The following is a 23,923-nucleotide window of genomic DNA, read 5'->3' as shown; positions in this document are numbered from 1 at the left end:
CAGTCCACCTTCTATTAGTCCCATTTGGTTCGTTCCAGTCACTATTGTTACTTACACAAGAACTTGATTTGTTTCCCTTCAGTGTTGCTTCCCAATAAAAGCTGTAAAAAGACCAAAGTCCAGCATTACTGGATACAAGATAGGAAGCCATGAGGAGATTCAGGCAGAGAGAAATAAACTGAGAAATTCCCTCTAGACCCAAATCTTCCTATCCAAGATATTATACACTCTTAGGAGCCTGAGGAGACCCATTCCCTCAGCCCCTTATCTTATTCTCGACAGTTCACAGCAAACTGAGGACAGTGAGAATCCTCAGTCCTCATTAGGCTATTTTGAGGTGTGATGTTTGGTTTTTTTAATTTACCAATTAATATTTTTATATACATCTAAGGAGGTGCCCAAATAAGCAGAAACCCAAACTTGTCTGTGGGTGCACCCGTTTTGCTGACTTGGCAATAGGCTTTTGATAGTTAAGATTGTTATAAAAGGGCCAATCTTATTAAATGTGTTCCTTAGATGAGTGACCTACATACTTTATGTTTGCAGTATATTGTAAACTCTGTTTATCTAAGTGGAGACACATTTCATTTTGAAGCGCTTCTTCACATGTACAGTATATGGTTATTTTGGCCATACGTACAGGTTGAGTATCTCTTATCCGGACAGCCAATATCCGGACTGATCCGAAAACGGGACCTTTTGAGCCGGTAAACAGGCATTACTCAGCAGTGCTATTGATGGTTCAATGTACAAAAAAATATTTAAAATATTGTTTAAACTTACATCTAGGCTATGTGTATAAAGTATATATAAAACATAAATTAACTTTGTGTTTAGACTTGGGTCTCATCCCCAAGATATCTCATTACGTATATGTAAAAATTCCAAAATATTCTAAAATACAGAAAGATCTGAAATACAGACCACTTCTGGTCCTAAACAGTCTGGAAAAGGGATATTCAGCCTGTATATGAATGGAACACATCTTAAATGTGATGGTTCAAGATATTCCTCTGCATCTGTATTAACATCATTGAACTACAGACATTGTATCCAGAGCTATCTCTGTGTTTAATATTTTCTAATTTACTCTACCCTCTGATTATTTCCTGGAGCATGTTTAGCAGCTAGATGTGCATTCCTACCAGTTTGACATTCCTGTCACTATTTTTGTTGTTGTTTATTTCTGGAAGAGGAGTTCTGTGTTGTGTATGTCAGGAAGGCAATAGATTATCAGCCCTCACAGCAATTTCTATCATGCCTTTGCCCCTGATTATTTATTGGCCATATCATGATGAATAAGAAGAAGAGTTGGTTTTTACACCTCGATTTCTCTACCTTAAGGTAAAGGTAAAGGTCCCCTGTGCAAGCACCGGATCATTCCTGACCCATGGGGTGACGTCACATCCCGACGTTTTCTAGGCAGACTTTCTTTGCGGGGTGGTTTGCCACTGCCTTCCCCAGTCATCTTCCCTTTACCCCCAGCAAGTTGGGTACTCATTTTACCAACCTTGGAAGGATGGAAGGCTGAGTCAACCTCGAGCCGGCTGTCTGAAACCAACTTCCGTTGGGATAGAACTCAGGTCGTGAGCAGAGTTTGGACTGCAGTACTGCAGCTTACCACTCTGCGCCACGGGGCTCTCTACCTTTAAGGGAACTCAAAGCGGCTTATAATCGCCTTCCATTTCCCTCCCCACAACAGGCACCTTGTGAGATAGGTGAGGCTGAGAGAATTCTCAGAGAACTGTGACTAGCCCAAGGTCACCCAGCAGACTTCATGTGGAGGAGTGGGGAATCAAACCCAGTTCACTAGAGTCCGCCGCTCTTAACCACTACACCATGCTGGCTCTCAATTACTCACTCATTTGCTAGAGAGTACTACATTTCCCAGGACTGATACTGACAGGAAACAAGACCTGTGTCTACACTTGTCCCAAAGACTTGCTCTGTACTGTCTGTACTTGGTTCTTTAGGTGTGTTTGAAAGGTCTAGAAGGATCTGCTTGCTATTCACAATGCTACCCGTCCTTTCCCAAGCAAAATCTGGTTAACTAGGTTACTATTCCCATTTTTCAGCCTTGAAAACAGGGCCACGAACAAGAAGAGTTGGTTTTTATATGCCAACTTTCTCTACAACTTAAGGAAGAATCAAACTGGTTTACAATCGCCTTCCCTTCCCTTCCCCTCCCCACAACACACACCCAGTGAGTAGGTAGGGCTGAGAGAGCTCTAAGAGAGCTGTGACTAACCCAAGGTCACCCAGCTGGCTTCATGTGGGAAACCAACCTGGGGAATGGGGAAACCAACCTGGTTCTCCAGATTAGAGTCTACTGCTCCAAACCACCACTCTTAATCACTACACCACACCAGATAGTATGACCTTGGTCAAGGCCAAAACAAAAAAAGACAGTGACCCAGATCCTGGTCTGTGTATATGAATGTCCTGGTCTATGTATATCACCACTGTAGGCATTAGATTTAAGCATCATCATGATCCCTGTTCATCTGACCATGTAGTAAAAGAAAATTTTCACTACTGACATTGAAATGTTAACTTTGTATAAGTAGTCCAAGGAAAGGAAGAGAACTCTGATATTAGTCAGTCCTTGAGATCCTTGGTGGTCAGATTTTTCCTATAGTTTATACTTAATATATAATACATAAAGGTCAAAAAAAAAAGATGGATTATTTTTCACAGTGCTTTCAATCTGTTCTCCACCATCTTTCCAAGCTGTCTTTATCTTTCTTTATCATTTAGGTAAAATGAATGGTCCATAATTTTGAATTCACAGGGAAGTAACTTGACTTGTAAAAGCTAGGGGAGCACCTAATGTTCCCTCAAATTGTTTTTAAATTGCCTTTGTCATTTTTAAAATGCAAAGATGGCCAAAACGAACCAACCTTTTGCTCCTTGGGGAAGCAACCAAGTGATTGACTGGCTTTTATGGCCCTCTGCAGTGCAGAGAAAGCATCTTTGCTGGGGGGTTTTCAAGTAAAGCCCAGTGACCTTCCTGGGAAACATCCAAGGAGCCTTCCATGGTATGCATCACTATCCTCCTGCAGTGTTTCTATTCTAAGCAGGCATGAGGCATCTGAATTGTTTCATGGAATTATATGCTTAAGTGATTGAAGTGGTGCATTTTGAAAGCTTGCAAAGTCTCTTTGGAGAACCCTTATTATAAAGTTGATGCCTTTCACACAAATGTTGGCTATTTCACAAGATAACATGAGAAGAAAGGGATGCAGAACTTTTATCGTGGCTTTGTATCTCATTGACTGTAACCACAGTGCAAAACAAATGTCCCAGTTTAGGGTGTGTGTGAGAGTGTGTGTGTACTATCTACTAATGCCAGAGATTAGTTCCAGCAGCCAAATAAATGTCTTGGATTGTCTGTATTTTTTTTTATAACAATCATTAAGTCTGTAGACAATAGTTAAGCAAAGGGGCTGTAATGCTAGTCATGCATCCCTTTCTCTCTCTGGGATGCTCTGCTTGTTGTGTGTCTTGAACCTTTGTCCATGACAGCCAATGTAAATACAGCCATTCTAACATCATGCAAAAAATGGATCCGGAGCCAATTCTCTTTGACACAGGAATGAAACCTATTAGTTTCAGTGGAAAATATCCCCCCCAACTAGGATTAAATTATTGGGAGCAATACTACACATTCTAGGGACCCCACTGCACTTTTAAGGGGGTGCCCTTCAAAACAACTAAGAAGTGACTGGGGATTAGATTGGGGGGTCTCAACAAGAGGAAGAACAAGGGTTTTACAGAAGGCTTTCTGTTGCTAGTGAGAAATTATGAGTTTGTACGCTTAATATTTTTACTTGAAATCAAAGAGACATTGAGATCTCAGAAAGGTCCTTTTCACTTATATATTCTAAAAAGAACAGCTTGATTCTCCAGCATAGATCTGTGGCCTCCTATCTGGCCCTCCCTTTCATGAAATTTTAAAATGTGTTTTAGAAATATATTTCTAAAATAATGCTTACATGTCCAGAATCACATCATTGTTCAATCGTCCATCTCAGATGTTCAGCCTCCAATTCTTGGAAAACCTAGTAAACAGAGCATGGAGGGATCTCAAGTCTGACTACTATGCCATAACCGCAGATCCAAAGACAGCTTATATTGTTCTCTTCTTAGTCAAGTAAATCAGGAGTGACTTGGTTGTGGTCAAAGGCGTCCAATTGCAGCAAGAATGAAAATGGAGTGCATATTCTAGAGTTTTGATGGCTGCTCTAGATTTTAACAGCCTATCAGAATTATGTGTTTGCATTTAATACACTATAGCCCTAACCTGGATGGTCCAGGCTAGCCTGATCTTGTCAGATCTCGGAAGCTAAGCAGGGTTGGTCCTGGTTAGTGTTTGGATCGGAGACCACCAAGGAATTCCATGGTCTCTACACAGAGGCAAACCACCTCTGATAGTCTCTTGCCTTGAGAACAGTACAGAGTCACCATAAGTCGGCTGTAACTTGATGGCGCTTTACATACACACACACATTTAATACTCTGTCCTTGCCCCTGTCTGAATAATTTTTTAGACAAAAAAAATGATATTATAATGGGTGTGTGGGGAGAGTTGTAAGAACTGCAAGTGCCCTGGTTTGAGTTGTTCTCATTTCATAGTTTCTCTGGACTTGATTGATTGTTTCTGCACAGCTGAAGTGGCCTATTAGAGCTCCATGGATTTATTTCTGCTACAAAGTTGGTTAGATAGTGTATTGTCATTATTCCTATAAATAACTCCTAACGTCAGATGTGTGTTGCCATTTGAAATTGTCCTAGATGTAACCTACAATTTTGTACAGTTTCACAAAAGGAATCGGAATTAGTAGCAGACTACCAGTACAACCCTCAGCAGAGTTAATCTTCTATGCCCATTGACTTCTATAGATTTAGAAGGGTGTATTGCTGTGTTTGGAATTGCACTGTAAACCAGAGGAAAAAATTTGATTGGGGTTGACACCGATGCTTGAACAGAACTAAGCACAGTCTTGCTTTTATTGGTTTGTGCATATATAATATTTCCAAAGTACTTGTTGTGTGTGACTGTATATCAAGGTAAATTAAAAGCTAGAGAGTATATTGTAAAAGGTGAAATACAACTTTTTATCTATGCACTACAAAAAAAAAGTCAATTGGATCATGTTTCTATCTACATTCTTCAATTTAAGCATTATAGGCCAATGGGCAGTAAATGGTTCAGATAAGAATTATTTGACACTTTTCTAAAGAGAACCTCTGCATGTAAAGAAATATTTCAGACTAGTAGGCACTGAGCATTTTAGGCATCAGCCCTGTGTAGAGTTGAAAAGAGTCAATAGTCTTAGGTACTAGCATCAAATTTTGGAATGTGCATATGACGTCTTGTACTGACTATACAAGATCGTACCCTTAAACTCTATTACAGGAAGAGAGATCACAAAGTCTTTCCACTTCATCTATATGTACAGAAAGGGGTAGATGAAATCCATAGCTTATTGGATTCTGTGCTGCTTCTCAGCTATTGATCAAAATTTTAATTATTAAACTCTTTCTGTTTCAATGTGTTTATTAGCAATATATCATCTCCAGTAACTTTTGTTTCCCAGTAGTAGAACCAGTTAAACATGGTGTTGTCTCGCAATTTAAAATTGTCTCTTACTTTGGGCAGCTCTGTTATTTGAGGCAAAGCAAAACTTCTTGTTCACTAAGAAAATGAATTATTTCTTACAGATGCTGTCCCAGAAGCTGAACAGAGAAAGAGCTGGTAGGTCTATAGTTCTTTGTTTTTTATACATATAGATGTTTTATTGATCTTGAGCTATTGTCACAGATGTCAAATGCAGCAGGAATTTTGGAATAGCATTCATGAAAATTTCTGGAATCAACTGAAGATTTACTTGGATATATACATGAAGCTGCCTTATACTGAATCAGAGCATTGGTCCATCAGGGTCAGTATTGTCTGCTCAGACTTGCAGTAGCTCTCCAGGATCTCAGATACAGGTCTTTTATATCATCTGCTATCTGATATTTTCACTGGATATTTCAAGGGTTAAAGCAGGGACCTCCTGCATGCCAAGCAGATACCCAAGCCCCCCATGAACTTTCACAACTATCCAATCCTCAAAGTACTCTTCTATATATTTGTTTAAATTTTGTTTAAACATCTCCTACTTTTGGGCCCGCTACTGCCAGCAGAAATCTTGGGTTGGATCCAGTGCAAAATTTTCACCTGCACTAGAGCTCTTATGCAGAGGCAAATGCAAGAGGAAAAGCCCATGGTAGCCACTTACACTAACTTACACTGACACAACCAGTTTCTAGGCACATACTATATAAGGAGAAATGTACTAGGTGTTGTACAAGATCTTGCACAAGTGGAACTTGTGCAATTTATGTTTCTGCTTACACATTGCCGGATCCAAACCCTTGTCTTTTAATCAGTTTATAGCACCTGAAAAGCAGCATCTCAGGTTTCTAAAAGGAAAGACCAAATTAAAGATGAAGGCAGGCAGAAACCAAATTGTTTGTTTGCCGCATTTCTAATTCACTTTTCTCCACTGGATTCAAAGCAGATTAGAGAATAAAGTCTTAATGCCACGATAAAAATAATAAAGCTACAATAAATAAAATAAAACCCATAATCAGTCTGAAAATTTTCCATACTAAAAATACCCTTTGAAACAATTTCATGTTACAATTTTCATCAGGGAAGCCATTCTACCAGGTATGGGCTGCCAGTGAGAATGTTCAGGTAGAAGTAAGCACTGTTTGCAGGATGGTGCTTTCAAAAGGCCTAACTTTGATTAAGAGGCAGTGGACAGCTTCAGGAAACACCTAAGTGAACCTAACCCATGCAGCAGCACACTTCATTCAAGGGACCTTGTGGCCCTATCATCATCATCATCATTTCAAATCTGCCTTTCTCACTGAGACACAATGCAGATTCCTAGTACGACAAAGTAATGCAGCTGAGCTGGGATTGTAGAACAAGGAGAAAAACAAGTCAACACATGCAAATGTTCCTGTTTGGGGAACAAGACAATCAGTGTAGCAAGAACTTTATCCTTAAGAGAAGTCACCTCCTGATCTGACCCTTTACACCACAACTCTGCACCCTCTACAAGAATGTCCTCCTGAAAAATTCTGTTTTGTACATATGGCTTGCTCAAGGAAGGAGCAGAGACTATGAGAGAGAGAGAGAGAGGCTGGTTGGCTGGCTGGCTGGCTGGCTGTTTCTGGGACTGGAGGTAAAGAAGATCAGCCAGCAGAAAACAGCTCCAGGCACCCCCAGGTGAGGAAGGGCCAACAGACAGGCTCCAAAACTAAGAAAGGGAGAGATTTCGACACCCAGTGATACATAACTGTGAGCCATATATATACATATATATATGTATACATACATAGATACATACATACATACATATACACACACACATACATATATATATACACACACACACACACACACATATGGATATGGATATGGAGATCCTTCAGAAAAGGATCAAGTTGGGAGCAGAGCTATCTGTTAATATATATGTGAATGTATGTGTTTTATATGTGTGTGTGTGTTATACACACACACATACACATATATATTAACAAATAGTTCTGCTCCCAACTTGATTCTTCTCTGAAGGATCTCCATATCTTTGACATGCCTCTGCCCCCAAGAACCATCACACTGCCCCTTCCAGGAACATGAAAGAGTCTGTTTGCAGTATGATATGGAGTGTGATAACTATGGCTCTGATCTACCTACCTATTTTATTTCTCCAAGGAACATGTGCTAGTATCGGGAAATGGTGGATGGCAGACAATACACTTGCCCAGTGCTTGAATGTGATCTGTACTTTTGAAAACCTATTAATTGCACTTCTAGTGAAAACTTTTTAAAAAGATAGGATTGTGTAATGTGTTTGTCCATAAAATTATTTATCTTGTGCAGTGCTCGTTAATTATGTAAAAAGCACAGTGATTCAGGTTAAAAGAACCAGTTAGGTTTGGGTTGACTTCTGTCCAGATGGCTCTATTTTGGGGCAGAGGATCAGCTTCAATGAGCCAGCTTCAACCCTGTGGTTTTGTGTAGTTCAGATTGCCATCAGCCAATGTATACCTTTCTGTTCCAAAATGGCATTTTTCGCCCTTTACAAGGACAACTATAATGAGGCTAAAAACAGATGAAAGAACCATTTTGGTATATATGCTGGCAAAGATGCTGAATTAGCACACTGGGTAGCTTAGGCCTGGAAAATTGACGTCTTAATTGGTAGTTTTGTGATCTGAGCCACTTTCGGCATTATGTCAACAAAATGTTACTGTTAATCATAAAGCACAGCTCTCTCCATAAATGTCCCAACTGTTATTTTTGTGCATATTTACTTTGATCTACTGTATGTTATGAGCTTGTCTTTAGAATGCCAGGTCGATACTTACAGATGAAAAATTCATCTGTGCTGTCAAGCAAAACTGCTTTCCTCCAAATGGTTTTAGTCATTATCTATTTTCTTTTGTTCTTTCTTAAATTATCTCCCCTGATTGCAGCATTAGCGTCGCACCTTGTTTTCTTGGTATGATCAAGGAAAAAAAGTAATGCATGAGTTAACAGGTTAGGAAATAATTAGATTCAAAGAATTTTTAAACATCTCCAGTGTATTGGTTTTATTATTGTGCTGTACTAAAACTATCTGTTCATGTTTAAATTAGTTATGATTAGCATTTATCACCATGTCTTGGGCAAAAAATGCATGTTACACCATTGACTTTGTGGTTATGATATTTATACAGATGCATAGACTCCGCAGCTGCATGGGAAACACTTCCATGTGGCTTCAGGGGTGTGTGCGTGTGTGTGTGAATGAGAGAGAGAGAAGGAGAGAACACTGTTCTCTTAATCTGATAGGAATGCTACCTATATTGTTTGCATGTAATCTTGTTTTTCACTGTTGTGATTCAGTGCTAGGGACTCTGTAATGATTGTGGGTTGCAGACATATTCCCACCCCAATTTCACTGTTGGCTAGAATCAGACACACATAGATCCAAACACTCATTTTTCATGCACATACATGGACATCTGGGAAAACCTAGATAAAGATATGTATGGTCCCTCCAACTAAGGGTTGCCAGCTCTGGGTTGGGAATTACCTGGAGATTTTGGGGTGGGGCCTGAGGAGGGTGGGGTTTGGAGAGGAGAGGGACTTAGTGCCATAGAACCCAATGGACAAAGCAGCCATTTTCTCCAGGGGAACTGATCTCTGTCACCTGGAGATCAGTTATATTAGCGGGAGATCTCCAGCCACCACCTGGAGGTTGGCAACCCTACTCCAACTGCACAGCAGAGGGGACTGTGTTCCTTCCATCTACTGGCTTTTGTTTAGAATTGGAAGTCTCATGCTATGTAAATAGAATATGCATTTTTAAAGCTGAGAATGACTGGGAAACAGTCTTCCTGGAGGCTTGATACTATCAACGGAATCTAAAACTGGCACCTGTTTAAACAGGGCCAAGCCCCTGTTAAATCCTGAAGTCTGTAAAACTGTGCCCCTGCGCTGTCTGGGTTTTACACACTGGCATTATTCATTCAGGGATTACAGATGGCATTACATAAATGTCAGGCAAGACTGGGAAAAGCCAAGGGAAGTGCCAACAAGCTGAATTAATCTTTACTGGCTTCCAAGTTGTTTATGGGCACAATTCAAAATGCTGGATTCAACCTACAATGTTCTCAATATCTCGATATCTAAACAACTACATTTTCTCACATGAACCTCCCTGTCCTTAATGTCATCTTCTATGACCATGCTGTCAGTGGACCATCTTTGTTAGATATTGACAGGCTGCCAGTGGCAGTGCCCTCTGCATTTCCTCTCAGAGTCTATTGGATAGGATTTTGCCATGAGTGAAAAAGTAACAAAGAAATACAGATGTCTTGAATGGATATTGCCACCAAAAGATCCTGTAGTGTAAATTTAAAGGTGGTCTAGTTATGGGGGACTCACACATGCATAACGTTGAATGACATGTAAAGGGCACTTCTGTCCACTACACAACATCTCCAGTGTATTGGTTTTATTATTGTGCTGTACTAAAACTATCTGTTCATGTTTAAATATAGTCTCGACATTTAATATTGGAGAAAGGAAGAGCCAGTGTTTTCCCCCCCTCTTTCACAGCTAACCCAGTTGTCAGAGGGGTTAGGGGAGGGGCTGTGGCTCAGTGGTAGAGCATCTGCTTGGCATTCAGAAGGTCCCAGGTTCAATCCCAGGCATCTCCAGTTAAAAGGACTAGGCAAGTAGGTGATGTGAAAGACCTCTGCCTGAGGCCCAGCACAGCCACTGCTGGTCTCAGTAAACAATACTGACTTTGATGGACCAAGGGTCTGATTCAGTATTAGGCAGCTTCATGTGTGTTCAGACCACTTAGAAGAAGAAGAAGAGTCAGTTTTTATATGCCAACTTTTTCTACCACTTAAGAAAGAATCAAACTGGTTTACAATCACCTTTCCTTCCCCTCCCCACAACTAGGGTTGCCAACTGCCAGGCTGTAGCAGGAGATCTCCGGCTAATTCAACTGATCTCCAGCCAATAGAGATCAGTTCACCTGGAGAAAAATGGCCGCTTTGGCAATTGAACTCTATGGCATTGAAGCTCCTCCCTTCCCCAAACCCCGGCCTTCTCAGGCTCCGCCCAAAAATCTCCCGCCGGTGGCGAAGAGGGACCTGGCAACCCTACCCACAACAGACACCCTGTGAGGTAGGTGGGGCTGAGTGAGCAATAAGAGAGCTGTGACTAGCCCAAGATCACCCAGCTGGCTTCATGTGTAGGAGTGGGGAAACCAACCCAGTTCACCAAATTAGCATCCGCCGCTCATGTGGAGGAGTGGGGAATTAAACCCGGTTCTCCAGATTAGAGCCCACTGCTCCAAACCACTGCTCTTTAACCACTACACCACGCTACACTTATTCAGCTGAAGCCAGTGAGGCCTCAAATAAGAAGTTTAGTAGGCAAGAGCAAAGTTGGTTTCCCCCCCCCCCCCTTTCTTCAGTGACAATCAATTGGGTAGATTCAACTGTCCTACATTGAAACTCCCTCCCACTTGACTGGCTCTTCTTCCAACGGAAGAGCTTCAAACTTTGCTCAGCTGAGTGGTTGGATAGGAGCAGAACCCAGCCCAACGCTAGCATCCCATTCAAGTCAAACCAAAAGGCTGCACGCATAGCTCCCACTGACCTCTCTCTTTCCCAATCACACACATCAAAGGGAAATGCTCTTCTTTGTATAACCAGTTTTATTCGTAATTCATTTGAGTTTTAAAAAATAAACCGACATGCTTGGCATACCATTTCCTGCACTGTCTGACAGACCTTCCAGTATGTTTACCAGAATACTTAGATGTTTTCCAAGCAGCTGTGCAAAGCCATTCCAGTTCCTTTGGGAAACCCTTTTATGGTATACCAGAACTGATGGAAGTGTGATCACATACTAGAAATGGATTTCATTTCGATGCAGCGTTCTAATAGTCTACAAAATGTCTTAATGTCTACAAAAGCAATTAGCTAGTATTTTTATGAGAGAGCAAAGCTTGAAAATATAGTTTCTGCACACATAATAATTATATGGATAAAATGTCAAAAAAATACTGCCGGGAGAGTGATGAACAGTCCGGTCTTCAAAGAGCTTTCGTCGGCAGGATGGGCTGTTGGTCCTAAAGTCTCAGTATATAAGGGCTAACAATGGCATAATGTAGACATCATGATACTATTCTCAGCCAACAGCAAAAGCAACATCAGAAGAATTGGGGGGAGGTATTTGGGTATTACTGAATTGGGTATTACTAAGCAAAGTAATACCAACATGCAAAACCCGGCATAACGGGTAATCCTGCCATGAGCATCACCCACCAATCACGATGTTGCCAGACGCAACCCAAATTATTGAGACAGGGAAGTCAACAATTAATCTCATTTGTTTCATTGCAATGATACCCTGCCTATCTCCCCAGTGGAGACCCAAAAAGCTGCTTACGTCATTCCCCTCTCCTATGGTTTATCCTCACAACAACCCTGTATGGTAGGTTAGGGTGAGAGTATATGACTGGCCCAAGGTCACCCAGTGAATTTCCTTGGCAGAGTGAGGATTCGAACCTGGGTCTCCCAATTTCTAATCTGACACTCTAACCGCTAGACTACACTGGTGTCCCTGATGATGGCAAATCAACTCATCTTCTCGATACAAATATGCAGCCAGAAAAAAGACCACAGCTCCCTCCCCATTGCAAACAAACCTACCACACCATAGGCCAGGACTGGTTCCAGATTTTGAGGGGCCAAGGGCCCCCCTCATGCCCTCCTTTCCACCCCACACCTGCATGCCCCCTACTTGCCCGGTGCAGCCTTCTCCCACTGCCTGTGCTTAGTTGCCTGTACCACCAACACAACCTTTTCCTGACAGCACTGGCCAGCGTGCGCAGCTAGAAGTGCTGCTGCCTTTGCCAGCAGGAGTGCCACCACTATGTACCACCGCCACGCCCTTCTGCAACGACTCTGGGCAGTTGGGGGCAAAGTAGGATTGCCAACCTCCAGGTGGCACCTGGAGATCTCCCTCTATTACAATTGATCTCCAGACGACCAAGATCAGTTCACCGGGAGAAAATGGCTGCTTTGGAGGGTGGACTCTATGGCATTATACTCAACTGAGGTCTCTCCCCTCCCCAAGTCCCACCCCCTGTCTCCACCCCCAAAATCTCCAGGTATTTCCCAACCTGGAGCTGGCAACCCTAGAGCACAGGCACTGATGGGTGGCAGTGGAGGTGTATGGGTGAGGGTCAGCAGCAATGGGCCTCACCAAAATCCCCGGGCCCTGGAAGCTGCCCCACCTCAGGGTATGCTGATGCCAGCCTTGCTGTGTGCACAATATAGTGTGATACGATGGTTAGAGTGTCAAAGTAGGTCTTGGAAGATCGCTGTTCTGCCATGAAACTCACTGGATTAACCTTGTTCGGTAACTCTCTTTCAATTTAACCTATATCATAAGGTTGTTGTGAGAATAAACTGGGGGGGGGGTCTTATATATTACTCCTTAGAAGAAATGTAATAAATAAATAAAATGATGCTTTAAGGCACCCTAATAGATTGGGGTTTGAATCCTATGGCATCATGAAGGTTGAAACCCTGTAATCAACAAGCCAGTAGCCCTAGATAAGGCAGGAAGGAGTAGTAGCATTCCAGCTGAAGCATGCCTCTAGCACTATGGACCAGTGGAAGGGAGTCAGGCACACAAAATCCAGGTCAACTCAAGGGTTCCAGTTTTGCAGTGGGAACAAAGAGATCAGTTCACCTGGAGAAAATAGCTGGAAGGTGGACTGTATGGCATTATACTCCCATTTACATCCCTTCCCTCCCCAAACCCCGCCCTCCTCAGGCTCCATCCCTAAAATCTTCAGGTATTTTCTATCCTGAGGGTTGCCAGGTCCCTCTTCGCCACCGGTGGGAGGTTTTGGGGTGGAGCCTGAGACGGGCGGGGTTTGGGAGGAGAGGGACCTCATTGCCATAGAGTCCAATTGCCAAAGTGGCCAGGTGAACTGATCTCTATCGGCTGGAGGTCAGTTTTAATAGCAGGAGATCTCCAGCTATTACCTGGAGGTTAAACTGCAAGTAACCAAAAACCTATGCTGAAACACTGAAACTGGAGAAAACAACAGCACATAGGCTCCAATAATTTTTAAATAGAACTAGGCATTCCAAACAAACCCATAAGTAAAGAAAAGGAAAAGGAAAATTATCCCAAAGAATACTATTCAAACAAATTCAAAAATATTGGTGTATTTAAATCATACCACAATAAGTATATTAACAAAATAAGTGCATAGACTCGTGCCACGCAGGGCTTAAGGCAAAGACTGTTGCCAATACAGGTTACAATACTCCATTTAAAAGGTGGATATAATGTATCAGGAGCCAAACCTCGCTCCACCTGGGCCACGCAGGGCTTAAACCAAAATCTATCACTCAAAAATAAATGATAAAATAAATTATTAAATAAAAAATACCCCGCTGGGCTTGAAGCAAAATAAGTCACTAAGTACAAAGATGAATATAAATGTCACAATAGGGCTACACAACCGCTCAAATTGGCTGCAATTATTTTCAAGGAGACAGTCAGAGGCGAACCTTGTTCAGATATGAAGAAGAACTTCACTCAGAAAATTGAAAGAGTTCAGTTCAAATAAATGAAAGACTGGTCGGTTTCAATACGATCGCAAATTTGTTGCCTTTAAGCCAGCTACAACACGACGGCAAGTCAATGTAGCAAGCTGATGAAGGATTATCCGAAACACTCGTTCTTGCTGCTTTGCTGGCCGCATATGTGATCCTCAACTGGACTCTTTCAATTTTCTGAGTGAAGTTCTTCTTCATATCAGAACGAGGTTCGCCTCTGACTGTCTCTCCTTGAAAACAATTGCCGCCAATTTGAGCGGTTGTGTAGCCCTATCGTGGCATTTCTATTCATCTTTGTACTTAGTGACTTATTTTGCTTCAAGCCCAGCGTGGTATTTTTTATTTAATAATTTATTTTATCATTTATTTTTGAGAGATAGATTTTGGTTTAAGCCCTGCGTGGCCCAGGTGGAGTGAGGTTTGGCTCCTGATACATTATATTCACCGTTTGAGTGGAGTATTGTAACCTGTATTGGCAACAGTCTTTGCCTTAAGCCCTGCGTGGCACGAGTCCATGCACTTATTTTGTTAATATACTTATTGTGGTATGATTTAAATACACCAATATTTTTGAATTTGTTTGAATAGTATTCTTTGGGATAATTTTCCTTTTTCTCTTCTTTACTTATGGACTTTTATTGGAATGCCTAGTTCTATTTAAAAATTATTGGAGCCTACATGCTGTTGTTTTCTCCAGTTACCTGGAGGTTGACAACCCTATCTATCCTGGAGCTGGCAGCCCTAAGTAGTCCAAATAACAACACCAGTCTGCTATTGGGAATGGGGAAAAGACAAAAAGACTTCTTACACACAACCTTGTGGGGAGGGTTGGGGGCAGGAGGAGTTGTGAGAGTTTTCTGCTTTCAAGCTCCTATTTTTCTGCAGTCTTCTGTTGCATTCATACCTCCTTAAACTGGGCCACAATATCTGTAGTTCCTTGAGAAATGAGAAAAACCTGGAAACCAGTTGTCCAAATAGATACAGCCCGGAAAGTCAAAGAGCCACTCATAAGTCTGGGCTTCATGCATTAAATTCAAAATAAATGTAGCGCTTTAACGCCTAAAAGAAATGTCCAGCTAAGCTGGAGTTCTGTTTACACTGTTCATTTTCTTTACAGGACAAACTCTTCCCATGTAACAGCGTCGTTGAGCTGCAGAAGATTGTTGTTAGCATAAACATATTTGTGTTTCAGGGAAAGGGATTAGTGTTACTTCTCCCTTACTGACAAAATGATGAAGTCAAATGAAGCGCTAACAGCTTGCCAGATTCAGCAACAGTCTCAAGCACTAAACATAACAGCATGCAGCATATTTGCTGATGCTCGGTGATGTTGTGTTTAGCCAAGCTGCGAGCCGCTGGGCAGAGGCGGTGGTGCACTGCAGTAATATAATGAAGTCCCTAAGTGACCTTGGCCGTTTGTAATACACACTCTAATATCCCCTTGAAGGGCTGTGCTGTGAGAAATTGTGTCCGAATGATTTGTCTGATCCTCCTGTACTTCCTCCGGGCTAAACTCCAATTAACTTCAGGGAGCGCTTGAAAGGCAGGCTTGAGAAGATTCTACACCATTAGTCCCCAACAAATTCTTGAGATTTAAAAACTGTAACTGGGGGCCATTGCAAATGTTACATGCTGGCAATTTCTCAGCCCAGCTTCCAGACTAATGAGCCTGTGTGGTGTGTGCATTTGTCACATTCACAGCTGTGTGTGTGTGTGTGTGTGTGTGTGTGTGTGTGTGTGTGTGTGTGTGTGTGTGTGTGTGAAACAGCCCTCCATTCTGCAGGGTACTGAGGACCTCGGATCCCAGTTACCCATTTGTGAGACCTGGAGGTGCTCAGCACACCTCAAAAGAGATCCCAGAGGGGTGGCTTTGAGGATTCAATTCAAACAGGCCATGATAGAAAAGGTGAGAAATGACTTTCTTCCTTTCGACCTTCATGAGTTTCACTCACACATTTTTTTTCTTGAGGTGAGATATGTGGATTCGAGGTAGTTTATATTGTGTAATGACTAGGGTGCTAGACTTGCGGGTGGGGGGAAAACGCACCCTCATTCAACTCTCTGCTGAGGAATCAAGCTTACTGGATGATCCTCAGCCAGTCACCACCCCTCAGGTGAACCGACACACAGAATTGTTGTGAAGATAAAATGAGGGGAGCGCAAAAATATTTCATTTCTTGCTACCAGCCACAGAATGTGAATGAAAGTTGTGTGCCTGTGGGATTAGCAGATCACCCCCATGCGATGTTTTCAATGTGGATTTTTCAAACTGACCTTGCCACAAAAGTCATTCTATGCCATTTATATGGTAGAAAGATTAAAAAATGCTTCAGAATCTTGTACAGCCAGCATAATGTTCCAGTGCTTAACTGCTTCCCCAAATCACCATCTATCACCTTTCTGTAGGGACTGGATCATTTTGTATCTTTCTGGCCATGGTACGCATGATTAACATCTGATAACAAGTGAACAAGTTCGCTCCAAGAAACAAACATGTAAAAAGCTTCCATCCTTTTATTGAATAATATAATGTAGCCACCATTCTTAGTAGGAAAAGGAATGAAGATTCTGACCCAGGAATTTATTTAATTAACCTAATAGAAGAAATTCTAACTATTTACTCTGCCTCCATTATACTGATCTTTATAGGTCTCTGTCTCCATTACAGGTGATCTTTAATACCAATAGTGATAAAACTAAGGACTGCTTGACCAGCCCGTATTCAACATTTAGTAGCCCACAGATGCCATAACAAATCATAAATCTTTCTACTCATATATGTACCAGGAGATAGCTACTACTAATTCTGAATTTCTTTTCAACTAAACCTCTCACAAGTCTGTTCCCACCTGCCAAGTTCTTATATTTGCACTTTGAGATCCTGTTGTGTCAACTTTCATCTAGTTTCCATTAACCAGTATGAACATGATCATTGTTGAGAATAATACATATTTTGGTTACATTTGTGTTTTATTTATAACACCAAAATATCTGCAGCACAGTGGAGAAAAGTATATTATGGGGGTAGAAGATGATAGATACAGTGCATTAGTCTTTGTATGGGGAGGGGGGTAGCAGGCTTGCAGCAAAAACATATGATGTTTTGTACTTAATTTTGAGGTATGGAACATCATTAAATATGCTTTTTGTATTAATGGAAGCAATATTCTACAGATGACAGAGAAATGAAACATAAGCAGTGTAGTCAGGTGATTCTAGATAGAATTGCATTTTGTGTAGACATAAAGAAAAACTATAAGCATTTTCACACATGCTGAATAATGCACTTGCAATGCACTGTAACAATCATTTGCAAGTGGATTTTGCCATTTCACACAGTAAAATCCAGCTGCAAAAAACATTGCAAGTGGATTGAAAGTGCATTATTTGGCATGTGTGAAAGCCCCCTAAAATGTGGCTGTTGGATTATCTGTGTCACTCAAATTCATGCCATGCTAGCCTCCCAACCCACCCATCCCTTATTCCTTAATTCTTACAGCACATTCCTCAGAGCCGTAGTGACTGGGGACGGTGTGGCCACAGCACCGGTGCATCACCTCCAATGAGGTTTTGCGGCCTCCGCAGTGGGAAAAAAGGGGGGTTATTGTAAAAGAAACCCGAAAATGGGGGGAAAGGTCCCATTGCAAACAGCGATGCTGCACCACAAAAAATGGTGTTGCAACAATCCCATTGCGTTGGGGGAATTCCCAGCATGAAAGGAGTTAGGAAGCTGCCTAATGGCAGCTCCGCCCTGCCCCCCATAATGCCTCCCAGGATGCTGGCAGGGGACTTGTGCATGAGAACACTGGTGGGAGGCTGCACCGGCATCCATGGGCCACGCTGCCACCACGGTCCAGGAGGGCCGACATATGTGCTCCAACGCTGGCATCCATGCCAGTTTGCATGGTGCAAGTGGCACATATGCCGACATAGGGGTCACGCCGCCTCCAAATGAATTTCACCCCCCCTCAGGAATGCACTGTTAGTTCTCCTTCTCCCAAGTGTCCATCGCACCTACAAAATTACAGTAATAACTTCCTGGCATGGGTACATCCGCAGCCACAAAGAATTTATTTAGTTTCTCTGCCATTTCTCCATCGTCCTTAAGCAATCCTTTTATTCCTTTATCATCCGAAGGCCCAAAAGCCTCCCTACCCAATTTCCTGCTTCTGATATATTTGAGGAAATGCTTATTCTTTGCCTTCGTGTTTTTAGCCAGTAGCTTGATGTGGAATATTTTGGACTTACCTTGCACTGAGCTCCTGCTCTAAGACGATTATAACCTCTCTCATCTGAGTTCAGACAGAAGCAGCTGGTCAGTTTCAAGTGCTACTTTATTGGCATCTATATATTCTTTAGCTCCTGGGGATAACTGGGGGCCATATTGTCTTTGAGCAATTTTACAATATTTAACTTTAATGCAAAAGAGTAGAAATGGCTTCTTCTATAAAGCAGTGAGAGATTTAATTTATTAAGCCACTCTGAGCCTGACCGTTTGGCCGGGGAAGGTGAGGTAAAAGTGTAATTTAAAAATAAATAAATAAATAAGTATTAAGCAGAAAACCATCTAATCTCATCCTTTGTTACATCATCCAGGAAAGTGTAAAATCCAACTCTTGATTCTTGCAGTGGTTTCCCCATATTGTTGCATATCCATAGAAACTGTGGAGTTCCTATATAGTCTTGCTTTTAGGATTTGCAGCTGTAAATGATTGATATTATCCTTTATGTTTCATGGGACACTCATTCAAGGATGGATGCACATCCCCATACTTAAACCCCTGACCAGCTTGCACTATATTTTTTTCTGTCAAGCTGCTGATACCTTTATTCCCACTAGAAAGTATAGAAAGGACAGAATGAGACAGAAGGTTGGTTCAAGATAATTGCCTGCATCAATGGAACTACAATATCCACATTAGAACGCTGCCAGATTACTTTAGCATCCCTTGCCGTGCCCATTAATGTATAGTATTTCCACCTAGAGCAATAAGGGGCTGTGATAGAGGTACACGTATAATTACTTGCATTTATTAAGCATTTGGCAGAAGGCAGAGTCTAATTAGTAATCAGAGCTGTCAAAGCCGACTAAAATGCAGCATCAGAGAAGAACTGGCTGTGCATACAAAATATGGAGCATATACATCAAGTTTATCTGTGGCGATGAGGAAAGAAAGAAAAGTTTTATGCATAAAAAATATTGGCATGTTTATTTTTTATATAGGCCTTATATTATGGAGGAAGGGTTTCAAACTGAGAGATCGATATATGTGAGGCATCCATTTTGTAATGTAAAAACAAAGGAAATCAATCCACCTTGTATTTGTAATTAATTATGGTGAGCCCAGGTATGTCTTTATTCCCAAGAACTCTAGAATGTAATGCTACAATATCTGAAGATTTCATTTAAAGCCAAGAGGCCAGGTGTCATCGCTCCTGTGGCCGGCTGAGTTGTGCTAAATTCATTGGTTTCACTTTTAATCTCCGTCGAAAATGTAGGAGCTAGACAGATACCCACCAGCGCTGTTCAACACACGTATTTCCCCATGGTGACGTTTACATACCAATGAAGTTTCTTGTAGATTTAGTGCTGTACTAATGTGTCAGCAGTTTGTTGCATTATCAGATCTGTGCCACTTGTGACCCAAATTGCGCCATGGCCTGTAAAGCATGTGACAATGACAACCTCATTGTTTTTGCAGTCCACGACACAGAGGAAGCAGGCAAACTAAGAGATGGGCTGTTGGTGGGCTGGGTTCAGTTTGCTAAGGGGTTAGATAAAGGAAGAAAATATTTGTAAAAAAAATCAAAGGCTAGCTTGAATGGGAGTCATATTGATTTCAAATTGCCCCATTTATTTCCATTGGACTTAAGTTAGGGTTGCCAACCTCCAGGTAATAGATCAGATCACCTGGAGAAAATGGCCGCTTTGGCCATCGGACTCTATGGCATTGAAGTCCCTTCCCTCCCCAAACCCTGCCCTCCTCAGGCTCCGCCCAAGAAACCTCCCGCTGGTGACAAAGAGGGACCTGGCAACCCTAACTTAAATGTTATAACTTTCTCTGGATTCAGGCAGATGCATTAAGTTTTGCTTCCATGGAGCAGTCCATGGGCCCAACTGAGTTTCAGCTCTAACATTTCCTTTGGGATATGGGATTGTTTGTCATATGTGTCAGGTAAATAATGTGCATTTTAGACACATGGCCTCATTTTTGCATGTTGCTGATTCAGTGGCTTGTGCAGCCTCTTGATTTTATATAAATATCCTCCCTTCTGCCAAGTACTATTTTTGTCTGCATTAATTCTGTTCTCTTTGAGGCTGAGCGTTGCCACGTTCTTTTTTTCTGGTGCTTCGCTGTACTAATTTGTCAGATTAACCAGCATTCCCAGTGTTAATGGTCACTGGTTAGTTAGTTAAAGTTTGTTTGATTTTCTCTGTGAGACAACCTGATTTTAGTGTGAATTTGTATATTGTGTGTGATTTCAGTATAACAAATGATGTCTGTTTCTAATTCAAATGCGCACACAGTGAACACAATGAATTTTGCACACATGCATGTATTAAAGTGATCAAAGCTTATATCCCGAAAATCTTGTTGGTCTCTGAGGTGCTACTGGACCCAAATCTAGCTGATTTCTACCTAATATTCATTCCGTAAATGGTTTCCACAAAGGGTAGTGTAGACTACAGGGGGAAGTTTTATTTTATTTGGTATATTTTAAATTGTGATTGTTTATCTGTTTATTTATTTCATTTATACCACACCTTTCTCCTCATGGAGGACTGAAAGCAACTTACATCTTTCCCTTCCCTTCTCTTCCATTGTATTCTTGTAACAGCCCAGTGAGGTAGGTTAGGCTAAGTGTGTGTGAGAGTGGTCCAAGGTCACCCAACAAGTTTCCATGGAAGAATGGGGATTCATACCTGGGTCTCCCAGATCCTGTCCCAACACTACTATTGTAAGCCATCTTGAGCCATGAGGAATATAAATATTGTAGTAAATAAAAATAAATACACAATGTATATTGCATGAACAATGAGCAAACATAGGGTTACCAACCTCCAGGTGGTAGCTGGAGATTTCCTGGGATTATAACTGATTCAGATGACAGAGATCAGTTCACCTGGAGAAAATGGCCACTTTGGAAGATAGACTATGACATTATATCACATTGAAGTCCCCCCTCCCTACACCCCACCCCTCCTCAGACTACATCCCCCAAATCTCTAGGTAATTCCTGGACTTCGTAGAGGCACCTGGTTGGCCATTGTGTGAACACACTTCTGGACTTGATGGGCCTTGGTCTGATCCAGCATAGCTTTTCTTATGTTCTTATAACCCAGAGCTGGCAACTCTAAGCAAACGCAAATTAGTTTTGTCTGCCCATGGTGCAGGAGCCAAGTTAAATATTGGGATATTTGGTTAATATAGCAGTTTGCCCCGTCATAGAAACATGATATAGAAGTAAATCTCCCAAGAAGTGTATTGCAAAAAATAAAACATTTATTCAAGTCGATTCAGTTCACATTCAGGTTGCAGTTGAAAGGAGAGAGAGCAGCCTCTTTCACTATCACAAGTGGGCAGATGATCCGGTATCATGTGTATGGAAGTATGAAGCATTGTTTCTACAGGAGAGACCTGTAGAGACCTGTGACTCCATGAAAAGCCATGTGGAGAAATGGGAAGAACAAAGGACACACAGAGAGAGGAGGGGTCAGAGGGCAGCTCCCAGAGTGATGTAACACCCCCTCCAATGTCCAGGCTTGGTGAGTCGCTCACTCCAACAATAAGGTGTCTAGCTCAGTCTTACAAATGACAGCTTTGTCCTGATGCTTGACTTCCTGGGGATGCCAAAGGTCAAATGAGATGCTTTTGTCCTACTGCTTGTCTCCCTGTAGGTGCAAGCATAATATCTGCCTCTGTGCCGCATCTGTAACTCTACTTGGCTGACCAAAGTGCAAAATACAACCTACTGTCTACAATGTAACACTACCTGCCTTTTAGAGTGCCAACCCTGTCACTTTGATTATTTTCTGGTGATACCAAACACCTTCCTCTGCCATCTCTTCCCTGTAAAGACTTTCATTCAGCTGTAAAAAATTATTTTCATATTTCATGGTGCCCAGGCTAGCCTGATCTCATCAGATCTTGGAATCTAAGCAGGGTCAGCCCTGGTCAGTATGTGGATGGGAGACCACCAAGAAAGTCCAGGGTCGCAATGCAGAGGCAGGGAATGGCGAACCACCTCTGAACACCTCTTGTCTTGAAAAGACCATGGGGTCACCCAAAGTCAGCTGTGACTTGATGGCAAAAATACTACAGCACCCATTTTTGTAAAGATTCATAAGCCTTAATTTTACTTTTCTATAAAACTGGAACCTTTCTCCCATTTGTCTGAAATGTCCATTGAAACCTGTGCAAAGCAAAACCCTAACTGGGATCCAGGCCAGAACTGCAGTTTCCATTAAAGCTTAAGAAATGTCCAAAATAGACCTAGGATCCAATGCTGTTTGGAAGCTTCTGGATGTGTTCTTAAAATGCATGAGAAGTCAATACTGAGCAGCCTAGGATGTCCTCAGGCTGGCCTATGTACATCACTAGGGTTGCTAGTTTGCTTAGATTGGCAGGCAATTGCCCTCCAATCCAGTGCCCAGATTGGAAGCAGGGATCGCATGTGCGTTCAGCCGCACCAACATGATCACATCACTTCTGGTTTACACCCAGAAGCACCACATTGCAGCAGGCCTGTAAAAGGCCCATTGCAATGCAGCGCTTCCGGGTGTAAACCAGAAGTGACACAAGGTCGTTAGTGCGGCTGCACGCACAGGATCCCTGCGTCAGCTCTGCCCTAAAAATCTCCTGCCGGAGCCAAGGGGGGACTTGGAAGCCGTGTACATCACTCTTTCCCAGAGGTCTCTAGTGTAATGGGGGGTTGCAGAGTGCCCTTTCCTGGGCATATTAGAGGTTCACAGCAGACAAGCTGAGGCCTAATCTGATTTGGGAATATTTGGGTTTTGGAACCAATGCAGCATTTCTTAGGCAGAGGCTTTTAATTTTGGTTGAAGATTATGTAATGGTCAAGTCTGGGGACCAGAGGAAATACAGGTTATATCAATTTTTGAGTTCCTCTCTGATTTACACCTCCAGATTTTTGAATGTTGCACAGGAAATGTACTCAGCTTTCAGGTATGTACTTGAAAGTGCTTAATTTTTATTTGTATATACAGCACATTTTGATCTTACAGTGCAGAGAAAATATTTTCTTTTCTATCAGCTTTTTTAAAAAAAATTCTCTTACTTCCACTGGAGCCAGCATTAAAACATACACTGAATTTGTGGGAGTAGTGTTAGTCTATTCTTCTACAGGGATTTACACTGCATGGGTGTTCTCCTTTATAACCGAGATCCAAGGCCCATCTTGAGGTTACTTAACTTCTTTAATGATTCATCTTTTTGATGATGCCGAGAAATGGCTCCTGTTCTTTGGCAGAAAATAAACATACATTTGAGACGCCCCCCCTTTCTCCCTCCTGCCTTGTTCCTGAAAGTAAAACAAAAACAACCCCCTAAAAATCAGTTGAGGAAATCCATGTTTGGACGAGGAGCTGAAGCAACTGATACTTTATTAGTTATTTTCATTGTTTCTTTTGAAGGGGGGAGGGGGAGGGAAGGGAGACGGGGAGCAGATATCGTCAAGATTCCCAGAT

The 23,923-nt window shown here is 41.9% G+C and overlaps 1 protein-coding gene across 1 annotated transcript in view; it reads right to left on the bottom strand.

Annotated features, from left to right (window-relative positions):
• Positions 1-23,485, bottom strand: part of RFC3 (replication factor C subunit 3) — a 132,364-nt gene extending 108,879 nt beyond the window's left edge. Inside the window, exon 1 of the mRNA XM_056858348.1 lies at positions 23,481-23,485. The gene's annotated coding sequence lies outside the window, so the exon portion shown is untranslated. The remainder of the gene's footprint in view (positions 1-23,480) is intronic.
• Positions 23,486-23,923: the final 438 nt, after the last annotated feature.

The sequence above is a fragment of the Euleptes europaea genome, chromosome 12, assembly GCF_029931775.1.
Source record: "Euleptes europaea isolate rEulEur1 chromosome 12, rEulEur1.hap1, whole genome shotgun sequence".
NCBI lineage: Eukaryota > Metazoa > Chordata > Lepidosauria > Squamata > Sphaerodactylidae > Euleptes > Euleptes europaea.
This window is presented reverse-complemented; position numbering and strand designations above follow the sequence as displayed.